Raw genomic sequence first — 15,361 nt, 5'->3', positions numbered from 1 at the left:
CTCTGAGAGGGTTAAGCAGAGACAACCATGAGCTCCATGCAGCAAAAGCTCCCTGTCACGATAAAACATGAACAATGCTGAGCCGAATTCATGGCTGGTGTAAGTAACCCCTGAGGGTTGCAGAGGGACAGATTTGCACACACACTTCCCTCCCCTTTCTAAATATACTGTTTCTGCTTTACAGAATCAAAAGCAGAGTCCCAACAGGCAAAGAAATCAACTTCCAACACATGCCCCACAATGGTGAAAAAGGAAACTCTTCACACTTTTCATGTACTCACAGCTTTCATAAACAAATAGGAAAGCTTTTGAATTAAATGTGGTTTAAAAAGCCTTCGAAGAAGAATAAACCAATTTGAAGAAAAAGAGAAAATGAACAGGAGGGATAGGAAAAGCAATGACTTTTTTGCGCTGAACACAGTGATGAATGATGAGCAACTCGTGTTTTCTTGGCTCAGGGTCTGAACTGGCATTTGACAAATCACTGTAATAACATACCCGTTATTATTATACTGACACCAGAAATACTGGTGACTTCATGTGGGCACCTCAGACTTTTGTGCCTGCAACATTCTTCTCCAAATGGTTCGCTTTCCTTTCAAACACAGCGGTGATCTGAAACACCCCGAAGAACACAGCATCCTTCCACAGACCAACCTCAATTAGGCTAAAGAAACCACCCAAGGCAATGCAAACAGCTAACTAGTTTGTCCGATGCCTGAGACCATTGGGAAGAACACACCTCGCAACACGCGATACAAAACCGAGGAATCCTTCGGGCTACCTACAGCTGCTACTAATTTGCTTTTGCCATTCCTCGACACCGCCAATCGCCCCATGCCCGGGCCGAAACAGCAGCATAAAGTACGCGGCTCTACTTACAGAGATCTCGTAGCTCCATCGCTCCCGGTGACAAATTCACCTCCCACACGGCAGCGAGCGGATGACTCAAGGCTGCCCTTGGCGGGCGGCGGGCGCTGCGCGGCGATGCTCTGGGCCATGGGAGAGCCGCTGCCCCGCGGCCGCGCCTCCGCCCGCCGCGCTGCCCGCTCCGCGCCCAGCTCCGCTTATGTGCCGGGCGCCCGGCGGGCTCCCATTGGCACGGGCGGGCGGCGGCAGCCAATGGCAGCCCACTCCCGCGGCAGGGAAACTCCTGCCCGCTTATTTAGCATCTCGGGAGACCGTATTTCCGAGGAAGAGCGCCGCTTCCCTCGCATCCTGCCATCGCACGGCGGGGATGAGCAGAGCAGAGATCCCCGTCTCCGGGGCTCCCCCCGCGCCGCCCGCTCGTCGTGTCTCAGAGCCCGGCGCTCACCCGGAGGAAGCGCTGATGGGGACCCCGGCATCCGCGTCCACCTTGGCGGGGGCCGCGGGGGAGCGCGCCGGAGCTCCACAATTACTCGCTCCATCGCCATGGAAACAGCCTGGATGCAGCGGGCTGGATTTGTGTAGCACATCTGCTGCCAGGCTCATAATCAACTGCAATCTCATCTTTTTTCCCTCTGCTCGCGCTGCTTATTTGATTGTGAGTTTGCTCTCTCTTTTCATACATGCTGGGAAAGTACACGCAGACAGAGCTGTGTACACGTTGCCTTTCTCCCTGTGCAATCACGTCAGGACACACGTATGTGTGTGCACACACCCCAGGAGTACTCACTTGTATTCATGCATGCATACACTAAGGAGGTACTGTGTTCCCAAATCACACAATCATAGACTACTTAAAGACTACCTAATTCCAACCCTCCTACCATGGGCAGGGATAGCTTTTATGAGTGCTGGTTGCTTGAAGTTCCATCCAACCTGGCCTTGAACACTGCCAGCGATGGGGTATCCATCTGTCTGTCTGTCCCAGTGCCTAATTACCTTCACAGTAAAGAATTTCTTCCAAATATCTAATCTAAACGAATCCTCTTTCACTTTAAGGACATTATGCCTTGTCCTGTCACCCCATGCCCTTGTAAAAAGTCCCTCTCCAATGAAGGAAAGTGCTCTAAGGTCTCCCTGGAGCCATCCCTTCTCCTGGCTGAAGAACCAGGTTGCGTGAACAACCACAACTCTCTCAAGCCTGTTTTCATAGGAGAGGTGCTCCAGCCTCCTGATAATCTTCCCTCTTTTGGGCTTGCTCCAACAAATAGTACACCTGAGTCACATTTCATGTTTAAGTAACTTACCAGCAGACAAGAAGACTACTGTCAAAGTACTGGATTTTGCTTTCTAGTTCCATATATTGCATCTCTCCAAAAGAAGGTGAAAATCTGAGACAGGTTTTGGAAACCTCCAAAAATGCATCTGGCACCCACAGACAATGACCTGAATCTTCATGCAACTAACTCTACACTGGGTATTTCCTGTCCTGCTCAGGGCCTGATGAAACACACTACTAAGAAATCTTGATGCCCAAAGGGTTGACAAAAACTCCGTCCTGACCTCTGACAATATAGGGAAGGAGAGATCATTAGAAGAAAGGAGCAACAACAGAGAGAAAGAAAAGATTCCTAAGCCACCAATGCAGTAAGCAAAGGAACAGTTTGGCAGTTAGAGGAATTTTCTGGCTGCTCCTCAGACTTTCTGTGGGACAACTGAAAAAAAAAAATTCATGCTTTTCATGTTTCTGTTACTGAAACTGCAAAATTAGGAGAAAGATCAAGTTCATGCAGTTATATTAAAAAGATAGCTTCAGACAAACCATGAGACACTGACATACTATTATTATGGTATTAAGAAAGAATTTTAGATGAAAAAAATGAGGATACATTCCTTTTTCAGGAACCCTGATCTGCATTTGTTTGACCAAAAGAAGATTAAAAAAATTAAAGCCCTTCTTAAAAAAACTCAGTATTTCTATATTGCACTAATAATATTGCACTAATAATATTCCACTCCATTTCCAATGGTAAATAGAGGTAGATTCATCTCGGTGTACAATAAATGCCACTTTCTGTTAAGTGTCTTCTACCTGAGTCTAATTGAGAGTTCAGAAAGGTCTTCCAAATCTCAAGAACAAGGCCATAAAAGACAGCTACTCCAGAGATTTGGCTTTTCAGGGCATCTGTGACTCAATAAGAATTCTTGTCATAGCAATGAGCTCCTGAGAGAACTGTGTTTGTAATGGCCGAGGATGCCATAAGGGTTCTCTTCTGGCAATGCTGTCCTTCCAGCTTTTCATTTGCCTTTGGAGCAGCACCATCACCATAAGGATTACCCTGAGCTTGCCAGCTTTTGCGGTCATTCTTTCAGTTCTGAGATATTAAACTGTGGAAAGATATTCAGTGTACATTTTAAGGGAATGAGGGCTAATTAAAAAGCCTAGATTTGCTGACAGAACTTGCTGTGGAAAAAAGCAGTCTGTCCCATTCCATCCCTCTCCCACCCAAATCACACATGGGAGAGGGTGGTCTGGGAGTGTGGAGCATGCTCTGTCATTTGTCTGTGAAGGGTGAAACACTTCAGCAGTTTCAAGGTTATTTTTGCTAGCTGTTATTGTCATGTCATGGACTGGAAGCATTGTCAATATGTAGAGCTTAAAATAGCTATGGAAACCAACAAGTTTAAATTCTACTGGACAACAAAAACCAAATAGCACATTCCTAGAAGGTCTCTGCAATTAATATTTCTTAAGCCAATATTAAATTGAAGAGGTTCCTAATGAAATAAATTGTTCCTTCCTGTTATGTGATACAGAGTTCAAAACTCTTCAATAGGCTGTCCTGTGTTAAACAAAGCCCCACTGCAGTCAAAAATAATGATTAGCAGTGCAACTTTGATGTATCTGGAGAAATTTTCCCCTGGCCCAGTTTCCAAAACTCCCATCTGCATTTCACAAGCTGACAGGAAAAAGACTATGTCCCAGATTAGGGCAACCAGTCAAGAACTCAGAAGACCAATTTTTAAAATCTTTTCTTTCATAGGAAAGGAGCAGAAGTGTCCAGAGATCCAGAGATCTCTACTTCTGATGACAGCAAGCCACTAGATTTAAGGTTATGAAATCTCACCTTTGTCTCTTTATTTTCTTAGCAATCTCCCCTGCAAATTGCATTTCTTTTCCTCACAAGGTTGTGTTGTGAGAATAAACACACTAAGAATTTCATTGCAATCTAAAGCGGGACAGGACACAGATATCTAAGAAAGCTTTTAAGGGAGATCAGAAATCAAGGCTAGAAAAATCCAGGCATTTCAAAGCAGCATAATAAATAAGATTTGTGAAAAAATCTTCTAAGATAGCACGATAAAATGATGCTGTTCAACTAAAAGTATAAAAGATTTCCAGGAAGGCTTCACACCAAAGCTGCTACTTGTCAATCCGACAGCAGCTCCTGCCAGTATTCTGTCATGGGCTAAGACCTGTTTGTGTGTGGGAGCTGAGGAACAATCAGTGATGATATAATGCTTACTCATCCTTCTAGATCGTGGGTTTTTCTTTTTTTAGCCTAGACACCTAAAGGGGAAGACGGCTAACCAGCTAAGAGTCCCCCAGTCACAGACTTGATGGTTGGCTTCCAGTGACTCCTCTTCCAGTGCCATAAATTACCTGTTAATTCTGAGTAAACTGTCAAGCCCTTTCAAAAGTCCATTTGTAGAAGCAGCTGATTTGCACCAGAAACAGCTAGTTCTATTGATATATTCCAGGAAGACCTACCCATTTCCCTTTCACATCTGTATTCTTGAAGCATCAATTAGGACCTATCTGTAGATAATACAAACACATATTTCAGAGACTTCCGAGGCCATATTTCACATTTAGTTTTGTATTTCCCAAATCTTAGCATGAGAAAACCTCATAACTCTTTTATCAGGTGGCCCCTACACTTCATTGTAAATAAACAGGTTTGAGGGTTTGGTTTGGTTTTTTTTCCCCTACTACTATTGCATCACAAAGAAGTTTCTGCATAGTAACATATAAACACAAATTAAAATGAAAATGCTGGGCCAGAGCATAAAGAGACATCTATCTTGTCTGCCATTTAAGACAGCTTGACTACAAACCACAAAGCTTATCTGACTAGGAACACACAAGTGATATATAAGCTGCTGAAAACAGTCAGTAACACAGCTTTGCAAATCAGATTAGACATGACCTTCAGAGGGGATCTGCCACCACAGCACCCAGAAGGTCTCTATTAATTACAGAACCACAGAACCTTTCATTCTGCAAAGCATTTCCACCATCCAAGCACCAATGAGTGTGTTCGGTGTTCACTACCTTCCCCTGTGCTTTGACCACAGGGAGCACCCAAGTCTCCTCCTGCACCACCACGTAAGTTGCCCACATTCTGAGGATGCATTCACATGTTAAAAGACTTCAAGGTACAAAGATGTGCATTAAATAAAATCTGCACTTGTCTTATACAAATGAAATCAGAGTTTTATAGAATTTCATACAACAGTCCTGGACATACACAGCAGTAGTCTGGATGATGACTGTCTAGGGGTGTTGAATTTGCAATTCTTCTTTATCTTCCCTGACAACTGAAGCTCTTCAGCTAAGCCAAAGACAGCCTACAAACAATCCTGAAATTGGCTACAGGAACTGACATGAATATTTCTCAGTTTTCCTATTGCTAAATGATTACATGTAGTTTGAGTAGTGAGACTTCCTAGTCTAGACAACATGACTGTAGGCTCCATTTGCACCTCTAATGTTAACACCAAGAAGATCTGAAATACCTTGTCTCTTTGATACAGATCCAAAATATCCACATCTTAGAAAAACAAAACCCAAAGAACCAACTACACAAAAAGAAGAGAAGCACCACAACTGCATATAAGAAACCTAGTCTGAAAAAGGAAGAAAAGAGAAACTGGGTTGCTTAGAGGAAGACTATTCTGTCACAGTGAACAAATTCAGAGTTGCATAGTTTTTGATACATGCACAAAGAAAAAAAAAAGAAAATTATTTCTAACCTTGACAGTGGGTACAGCAGACAAACAACCTCAAGTGATGTTTAGGTTTGGCGGCAGTGTCGTATACAATCATAGTTTGTCTTTGGATAGCTATCATATTAAAAAAGCCCTTAAAATACACAAGCCCCCGCAGCTGTCTGCAACCTTTAAGTCTTGCCATTTCAAACACACATTGCAGTCATATAGCATGAGAGGGCACTGAAGAATTTCAAATCAATTATAATAAATCCAGACAGTAGACAGCAGAAGGTTTCACAGTACATATCATTGGCTTCAGGATTCGTCACATAGCACTCTTAAATACAAAACTGCAAGAGGCTCAAAAATCACCTTGTGAGTTTTAAAATTTTCAGTATATTCAGACCATATGAGAACTATCTGCCAAATCTATCACATATTCTGCATCCACTGTTGGGGTTAGGATTTTTCCTGCTCCCTCTTTTGCCCACACTTTTCAAATACATATCAAAATTTTGTATCAAAATCCTTGAGAACATACCAAGAGCATTTTCAGTCATGTCATTATAACCTCAGTTCTCTCATTCAATCATTTTGTCTGGAGTACACATGGCCAGGACAGAACAATTTCACATCATTGCAGCCTTTTACCTTCCATCTTTAGCTACTTCTCCAGCTCATGCTTTGCACAGACTGCCAAACAAGCAACAGCAGCCAGGTTTATCTTCAATCCAAACAGCCTAAGACTCCCATTTAATGCTTGGTTCTCCGTAGGATGGGCACCATGGAATGTACATCATTCTAACACTGTTGAAACAAATTATGCCCCTTAGGTGCTCAGTCTTGCCTCTATTACATGCATGCATCCTCCCCCTCCATCTTATTCATTAGTGCACTGTGCTTTTCTTCTTGTGGAAGACAGTACTTAAATCTCTACTCGATCATATGAAATGGCAACAGAATGACTTTAGCTTTTCTGATTTTAACAAAACCAAAGTGCAATAGGATGGACAAAATAAAGGAAAAAGTCATCTGTCTCAGTTATCTGAACTCAGTCTGACTCTGTCATGGCTCACTGTTTAAACAATGATGCATGAGTATTTTAATATGTTAATTACATAAATAGGTACTTAGGAACTACTTAAACAGAAGATTATTTACCCCATTGACTACAGAAACCCATGTGTCAGCACATCTGCTGCACAGGAAGATTAAATCTGTTCACACAAAGCTCATGCTCTCCCTTGCTAATGGAGAAGAGATTAGTAGTGTGAGACCTGAAGCAGGAGCTTTGGGTTTTATCCAACAGACCCTTAAGACCATCACACTGGATGATGCTAGCAAACATCTCTGGATTTCTAAAATCCCAGTATTTACCTGTCTAAGCATTATGGAAAAAGAAATGTGATTTTTATTGAAAAGAGTTTTCTATGTGTGTGTTTTAATTTTAAAAGCTTCTGCTGTATGTTATTTAAGAGTAACAATCAGACACCCAGCAGCTTTAAGAGGGAACTGAATTGCTGTGATTGTACACCTTTTAAGGCCAGACTGACAATGCTAGTTGATGATGTTTAGAAAGAGTACACTGAAAACAACTCAATTACAGAGTTATCTTTGCCTTGGTTCACCTTCCCAGCTGCTGCTGAAGGACCTTCAGACTATTATTTTAATAGCTATTGATGACGGTCAATCTATGTTTTTCACATCCCCTTAGCACTGCTTTTGCACTCCAGGCTTGCATGGAAGGCTAAGTGCCAGAAGGCTCTGGTGGTGCAGAAAGGGATAGCCAAGACTACAGCTAATGAGAAGAACAGAAAGCATGAGTCCAGTTTCCAGGTCCAGCAAGTACACAAAAAATTTTCCTGAGAAGAACGTATTCTGTCTGCTTCCACCCCATGCAGGAATTGAAGTCAAATGAATGCTCACATAAGCTGAATGAACAGTATGGGCTGTTTACCATGGAGCTATTGCAAGCGTGCACTTAGCTTCAGCTAGAAAGGGCAATGTCCTCCATCCACACCCTCATAAGGTAATTCGGAGCACACAAAATGAGCTACTGATGCTTCTATTCTGTCAGCCTCTGGCAGCAGGCATCTGTTCCTGAGGATTTCAATGTCTCCCTGAACTGGGCTTTGGAAACATCCCCTTCTCAGAGACACTAACAGCCACTTTTTCAATCCCTGTACATGGAAATGTGCAGCCAAATATACATACCCCAAACACGTGTCGCATGCACAACAGAAGCGTGCCCACACACGCCCATTCACAGCCAAATGTAGTATAAATAACATTGCTATATAAATAGCCTTGCTTAAATGAAGTCTCCTGCTTAAATAAAGCCAGCATAAATACTCTTTCTTTATGCTGCCTGTTTCATCTCATGTTTAAGTCTGGAAAGTGGCAACTCTGTTGGAATGACCGGAGAAACTCCACTCAAAGTCAAGAGATAAAAAGGACAGGTGAGCTCAGCATTGTGATATCACTGGTGAAGATTTTGTGAAAAGAATAAAAGGCAGGCAACTTCCTTATTTGTGTGTCTCTGATGTCAAGATAGATAAATATTAGTAAGACAGGCAATAAGGTATTGCGAACAATCGGAGGAGATCCTCAATCACTCTCTGATGTCAAGATAGATAAATATTAGTAAGACAGGCAGTATGTATTGCGAACAATCAGAGGAGATCCTCAAGCACGGAAGCAGCAGCCCCCACAAAATTAAAGTTATAAAAATTAACCTTTCATTCTCTGTTTAAAAAAAGTGAGGAAAAAAATTTAAAAAAAATATTAGAAAAGGAAAAGTAACTTTTCCCTTTTTCTCAGCATCTTTAGAAGGACACCAGATGACTGTCCATACTCCTCACTATACTCATGTCTGTATTCATCAATATGGTTTTATGGACATTTTCTGTCTTATCCTTTTCAAAACATTTCAAGAAGCTGTTAAGACTGCTTTCTCTGAAGATGGGTAGGAAGGACCGGCTGTCAGAAAGGACTCTCTGAACCTCCCTGCAGCAACCCCGCTTCACATTCAGCCCACACACCAGGCCCAGCCCTATCAGCATTCTGGCTCGCTTTGTCAGGGCTGTTGCATCTGCTCAGAACTTCCTTCCCGCTAATGAGCCTCTCTCTAGTTGATCTTCAGAGTACATATTTCTTCAGGCTCGATCATCCACGAGCTAAAGATGCTGTCAATACTGCCGCACGGCAATTGCCATTGCAGAGACAAGTCCCGCCTTGTACTGTCTTTGCTGAACCCTCTGCTCTTTGCACATGGTAGGTGGAATGATTACTTCATCTTCCAAGTGAAGAGACAAATTTATAAAGGTCAGGCAATGCAGGGGCAGTTGCAACAGTGTATACAAACTCCAAGTTTTCTTCACTCTTCATTACCCAGCCTCTGAAACACAAATATATCTACAGTGCTAAGCCAGTAGTAATTCTACCTGTTACATTACTGCTTTGTTCAGGATTGGACCATTTTCATTCCATTAATGCTTTCCTTTAAAAACATTTCAGAATTGATTAAAAAAAAAACCAAACAAAAATAGATGTTTAAAAATATTTCAGTCTTCCTTAATCATGCAGGGATATATTTTCAAAGCTGTATGCCAGGAGTATTCCACGTGACTCCCATTCATGTTAAAATTAGAGTCACCAGAATAAATCCCATATGCTGCTTTGAGAAGGTACTGCAATGTGTCCAAGGAAAATTTTTGCAGCTTAATGTTGCTTGTACAATTTTTTGCCTTTCTTCTTTTGATTTATAAATAAATTTATAAATTTTTAACTTTTTATTTTTTTTTCAAATAACACTGTACTATCTGGAAAAACAGAGAGAAGGGATTTGCTGGTTTTCTTGGTTTCTCTGCAGCCGTTTTATTTTGAAATTATCAGTTTAATCAGAATAGCTTTGCTTTGTAGGATGCAAAGCTTTTGGAAGCTTTTTTATAACTCTTTTTTTAATACTGTCACTGTGGACAGCCTTTCTACCCGAGCCACAGCCTGCAGTGAGGTCTGGCTGCCTTCCACACCTGAGCTGTTGTCCTTTCAAGTGGTGCTCAACACTTCTGTGTTAGCCAGAAACTAATTTTCACATCTGGACAGCAGGGAACTTTTTTCCAGAAAGGCCAAGGCATAATCTCTCCTTGGCAATAAGAGCACTGCTGCTTTGTGCTGGAGCCAGGCACCAGGAACATACAGGTTTCTATATTCAAGGTCCTGTCTTATTTTCTGCCCAATACAGAGCATCTTTAACACCTGTGGCAGCCACAGAAGCCCACCCCCCACAAAGCCAGCTGCAGTGCTGTGGGCACAGTGTGCCCTGGTTTGCCTTGGCAAACATTGCCAACTCTGTGCTCACGTATGCACTTACTGGTAAATAATGGTGGATTATTTAATTTGTCATTTTAATGCATTCTTTCGGGTCATTTCAAGAGAGAGGGAAAAAGATATTTCTGAGAGCCCTGGTTGTCTCATAATTGCTCTCAAATTTTTACTGCTTCTAACTGTGCATGAGAGATTGTGCACAAAAAGACAGTGTGAATGCCATCTCTTCAGTTTATCCTCATCCTTCTTGTTACTGTCTCAAATTGCTAAACATTTTCATTTCAGCCATTGACACCAAAGGTGCAGCAAACACTGCATCTAACCACTTGATTACTTTAACCTTTAAAGGATGTAAACAAAGAGTAAATATTTTGCTTTAATGAGGAAGATCCTTCCACCACAGAGGGAAAAAAAACCCCTCTCCTTGCTAACAGAATTGTGTACCATATGAGAAAAGAAATCAAGATATAGTTGTCCTGTCATCAAAGCACTGACAAGTGAGGTGTGGGCTAAGTTCCCATCTCTACCACTAACTTTTCAGGTGACATTCAGGAAGATATCATTTATACATCCTTGTTATCCTAATAAAAATGACTTATCACCTTTCTGCTCTCCTTTTTCACCCCTTGTATATTCTGTCAATTTAAATGGTGCTTTTGGTCATAAACCTGTGTTTAAAAGAAATACCTGAAACTTCCTGGGATGGTGATATGACAGTTTGCACCTGAAGCTAGAACCTATAAGCAATGGAGCTTTAGCAAAAGCAAGGTTTTGGTAAAAGAGAAGCACTTATAAAAAAACCACAAAACCTCAACAGCCAGCCACACACAGCAAGAATCCTCAAAACCAATCCACTAGTAGGCAAACATGGCTCTACACACATTGCCTGTTTTAAGTATTAGGGTTCAAATGGGCTAACAAGTTTCTGTGGTGAGAGAAATTACCATGTCAGCTATGCTCTCATATAGCCAGTGGTAAACATTTAGTAAAACATACTTTTGTAAATGTTGGCAAGAAAATTTTGAAGAAATGCTTTCAACATCACATTTCTGAAGGAGCTTGAATGCCCCTGAGTAGTAACAACTCACCTGTCAGAGCTAAGACAAGTTAAAACTGCTTTAAATGGATCACTGCAGTTAATGGGGAAAGCCTGACTTCTTAAAGGGGCCACAGAATCCATCACAATTATCTTCTACGCTTTATTTAACATTAGGAAAAAATTATGAGCTTGGCTGATGCTCCATCTGAATTTGTTTCAATGATGATTAATGAGATTACCACTTTTTCCTATTTGGATAAGATATCCTATTGCATGAGAAAGTAGTTTTAACCATAAAACTACAAAATAATTCAGGTTGCTAGACAGTTCTAAGCATTGAGTTCTGCAGACACAGCAAAGCTAATTTCATAATTAGGTGAGGTTCCTCAGGGCAATTCTGGGCAAGTTTTGTTTTTCTCCAGTGATAAAGATTTTATAATCCCTCTCTGTAACTGGTTCAAGAGCTGCACCAGTACCAGCAGTCAGGAGTATTTTATCCTTACATCCCAACAGTTTTCTTCATTGCAACTTCTCTTTGTTCTCTGCATACTTCTGAGGAGGGTGTGCATCTTCTCCTCATCCCTCTTGTTATAAAAATGGCAGAAGGTACAACCGGATCCATCCTGAATCTAGCCTTTTCCAGAATGAACAAATCTTGTTCCTTCACATTCCCTTTGAACACCACATGCTCCATCCTCCTTAATCATTTTAGTAGCCTTTTGCTGGACTAGCTCTATTTCATCAGTTTCTCCCCATTTCTAGGGCACAAAACTGGACACAGTCTTCCAGTTGCTGCCTCATAAAGGCCAAGCTGGGGGAAATAATCCCTTCCTCTGCCATGCTGGCTGTGATTTAGCTAATGCAACCCAGCGTGCAGTTAGTCCACACCACACAAGGGTGCACTGGTGACTTGTGGTACTCATCAGCCCAGAGACCATCCTACAAGCAAGGACCTACAATAACATTTGTAAAACATGAAATTGCTCTTTCTGGGTCCTCAAATTGCTTTGCCAGTCACCCATCCTCAGCTTTTAGTATCAAAGGAAATATCCGCAGAAATTAATATCAAAACCCTGGTCATCATAAAAATCAATGCAAGATACCAAAGTGTTACTCTAGTACTAAAAGCAAGAAGCGTAGAGAAGGAAATGAGAATCATCAAACTCTTTCAAATTATAATAACTAAAGCAAATTGAGCAGCTATGAAACATCCTGTTCTCTGGAGCTTAAAAGCATCAAGGCAATAAAACACTCTTAACCCATGCAAAGGTAAATAAGTTTTATGGAGATATTTTCTTTCTTTTCTCCTGAAGCAGAACCACCAGTTTAAAGATTTTTCCTGGTACTTTAAAGATTTTACACAGCAAAGGGCCATTCAGGCTGTGTATTTAACTGAATCAATTTTCAAGCTGCACACATAAAATATCTTTTACATGAAGTCCATCTCCCAGATTGGTGGAGACAGTTCTTTTCTCTAAGTAAATTAAACTTTGAAGTCCACTATGTGCAGAATTAGGCTAGATAAAAGAGTGTCTTGTTCTCTGTCATCATTATTAAAAAGTTGTATTTATACCACTGCTTCTGAGGTAAGACTTTTTTGTCTATATAGATCAATTTTTAAGAAGAAGAAACGCATGTGTGTGTGTAATTTTGATTTTACAATTTTAATGGCCTTTAATTAGCCTTCAGCTTTCTACCAGTGCCGAAAATACATAGCTGCCAATAACACCCATCCTGGTTCCAAAAACTAGCTTTCAATATTCTATGACCTGAAAGGGTCTTTTCTGATGTATGGCTGCCCAAAATAGTCAGCAGGTGTCCCCAGCTAGAGAGTGAGAAAAGCCATTAACACCCTCCTTAAGCCAGGTGGAAGTACAATTGGAAGGCAAGCCATTGTTCCAAGGAAAGAGGACAGGCAGAAAGAAAGTATGGGGGAACAAATCCTGTTGGAGATTTGAGTACTGAACATGGAGAGAAGCTAAAGGAACAAAGAGAGAAATTCAGTAAGATTGCTACATCCAGTCCTAGCTTTCAAAAGAATCACATATAGGCCTTAAAATGAAGAAATACCAGTTATATGACAATCAGATCAAAAAAGAAAATGACTGGGAAGAAAACAGCCCTTTAACAACTTCTAGATCCCCAGGGAAGGTAACAGTCCTTTAACAATTTCCAGAAGCCTAGCTTACATAAAAATGAGGTTTTGGAAGGAATCTCAGAATCCTGACAGCTATGAGATTACATTCTTTAGCTCACATATCTGATTTTACAAAAAAATATGTTTCATTTTTCCACTTGGTGACTTTAGGGATGTTATTTTCACTATGATTGGCTGGTCAATTGCTTCTGAAGAGGCTGACAGTGTAACAATGATATGATGAGATCTGTGGTTTCCTTTGGGCTCTTGATTAAGTACAACAGAAGTTCTAGGCAGCATGTACTAGTTAAGCAAAATGGATAGAACTGCAATTTTAAAGCTCTTACTGCTGAGATTCTGATCAGTCAGTTTCCCTGAGACAGAAAACTGATGCTTGAAATCTGAAGACAAGTCTTCAGAGAAAAAAATTGCCATAGAATTCAAAGCATGCATGAAAGCTGTTTTTCCAGATACCTTCACAGAAGTCTTTTAGAAGCAGACTTGACATTCTTGATGCAAGGATTGGTTCTTGAGCATTTCAGTTTCATGGCCGTGGCACGAATATCTTCAGCTGACATGGCAAGATCTTTAATCATCTACACAAATGTCTTTTTCAAGCAACCTGATATTTGTTCCTTCCCCTCTCCCCATTGTTTGGGTTACTATACTGTCACAGTATCAAATCTGTCTCCATTCCTGTGCTCAGCTTTTAAGGTGATATTCCTCAGCTTTCATATGTATTACTGGGGTCCTTGCTTCTCTGTTTACCATGAACAACATATAAAGGTAACTCAAGAAATTGGGATGGAACCTCCAAATAAATTACATTTTAGTCATCAATAAATCCACAAGACTTTTTGCATGCTATTCAAATCCACAGTGAAGAGGGGAATGGGCAAAGAAAAAAGAGCCTTACCACTCTCTGAGGCACACACAACACCCTCCATCCCCCGGGAAGCTATTTAGCTCTCAGTGGAAAAGTGGCAGAAGCCAAGTTCATGTGCCTAAGCTTCACTACCATCCCAAATAACAGCTGCCTCTGCTGTGGTCTCAAGGCCAAATACTCTGTGGGGCAAAACCTAAGGCTGTCTTCAGAAAGTATGTGTTAAACCCCTCACCTCCTCCATTTTCCCTCTCATGTAGTGTATGGGCACTTGAGGAAGCTCACATGAAGCACACCAAGGCCCGGTTTAACCTGTGACCATCTAATAAATGTAACCTACAGAGAGCCAGCAGAGGCAGGTACCTGTGTTGGCCCAGTGTGCATGGTGTGGATACACATTGAGACAGCTGATGTGGGTGAAGGAGAAGAGAGGAGAGCCCATCTGCACCCACACACCATCCTCTCCTTCCCTCTCACGCTGCCTTCCAGCAGCCCTCCCTCCCATCTGCCTCTATCACAGCCAGCCTTAATTTACACTGGTTCATCATCGGGTAGCAGGATCAGCTTGTCAGCTGCTGGCCAGTTACCTCATGTGCTAAAAATAGAGACAGGCAGCAGCAGCCACTGACTGGCAAACGCCTCTTTAATGGTGACTGACATATTCAATCAAGACAATACCGAGATGTAAGATGCAAACAATGAAGGACATTTATGTAAGGACAGACGAGACAAAAACAAATAAGCACCCTGGCTTTGCTTACAAGACACATATGAAAAATTTCTGCTGCTCTTTTCAACCACGGTGCTATTTAGATTACAATTACTTAAAGCAAACCAACAATAATACAAGCTTTTCTGCTACTCCAAGAGAGGCTATAAAAATCTCATTGTCAGCTGCATCATTCATCACGATAACCTCATTTCAACTGAAACAAAATATCCGAGACATCACCTCTCCCCCTTCCTTCCCTTTTTTATTTGCCTATAATAAGGTCTATAGTCTGGGGAGCTCTCAGGCTGAATTCCATGCATTGTGATTCACAAAATGAAAATCTGGTATTATATGCCCACTGACATTCACATCAGCAGCAATTCATGCAGCAAAAAGCCATAT

The 15,361-nt window shown here is 41.4% G+C and overlaps 1 protein-coding gene across 7 annotated transcripts in view; it reads right to left on the bottom strand.

Annotated features, from left to right (window-relative positions):
- Positions 1–15,361, bottom strand: part of ELMO1 (engulfment and cell motility 1) — a 301,412-nt gene that overhangs the window by 79,682 nt on the left and 206,369 nt on the right. The window contains exon 1 of one of the 7 annotated variants that reach the window (XM_039715068.1): positions 883–1,040. The exons of the other annotated variants lie outside the window; for them this stretch is intronic. The gene's annotated coding sequence lies outside the window, so the exon portion shown is untranslated. Of the gene's footprint in view, positions 1–882; positions 1,041–15,361 lie in introns of those variants that run through there. 7 annotated transcript variants of the gene reach the window in all.

The sequence above is a fragment of the Passer montanus genome, unplaced genomic scaffold (assembly GCF_014805655.1).
Source record: "Passer montanus isolate IOZ18808 unplaced genomic scaffold, ASM1480565v1 scaffold32, whole genome shotgun sequence".
Classification (NCBI taxonomy): Eukaryota; Metazoa; Chordata; class Aves; order Passeriformes; family Passeridae; genus Passer; species Passer montanus.
This window is presented reverse-complemented; position numbering and strand designations above follow the sequence as displayed.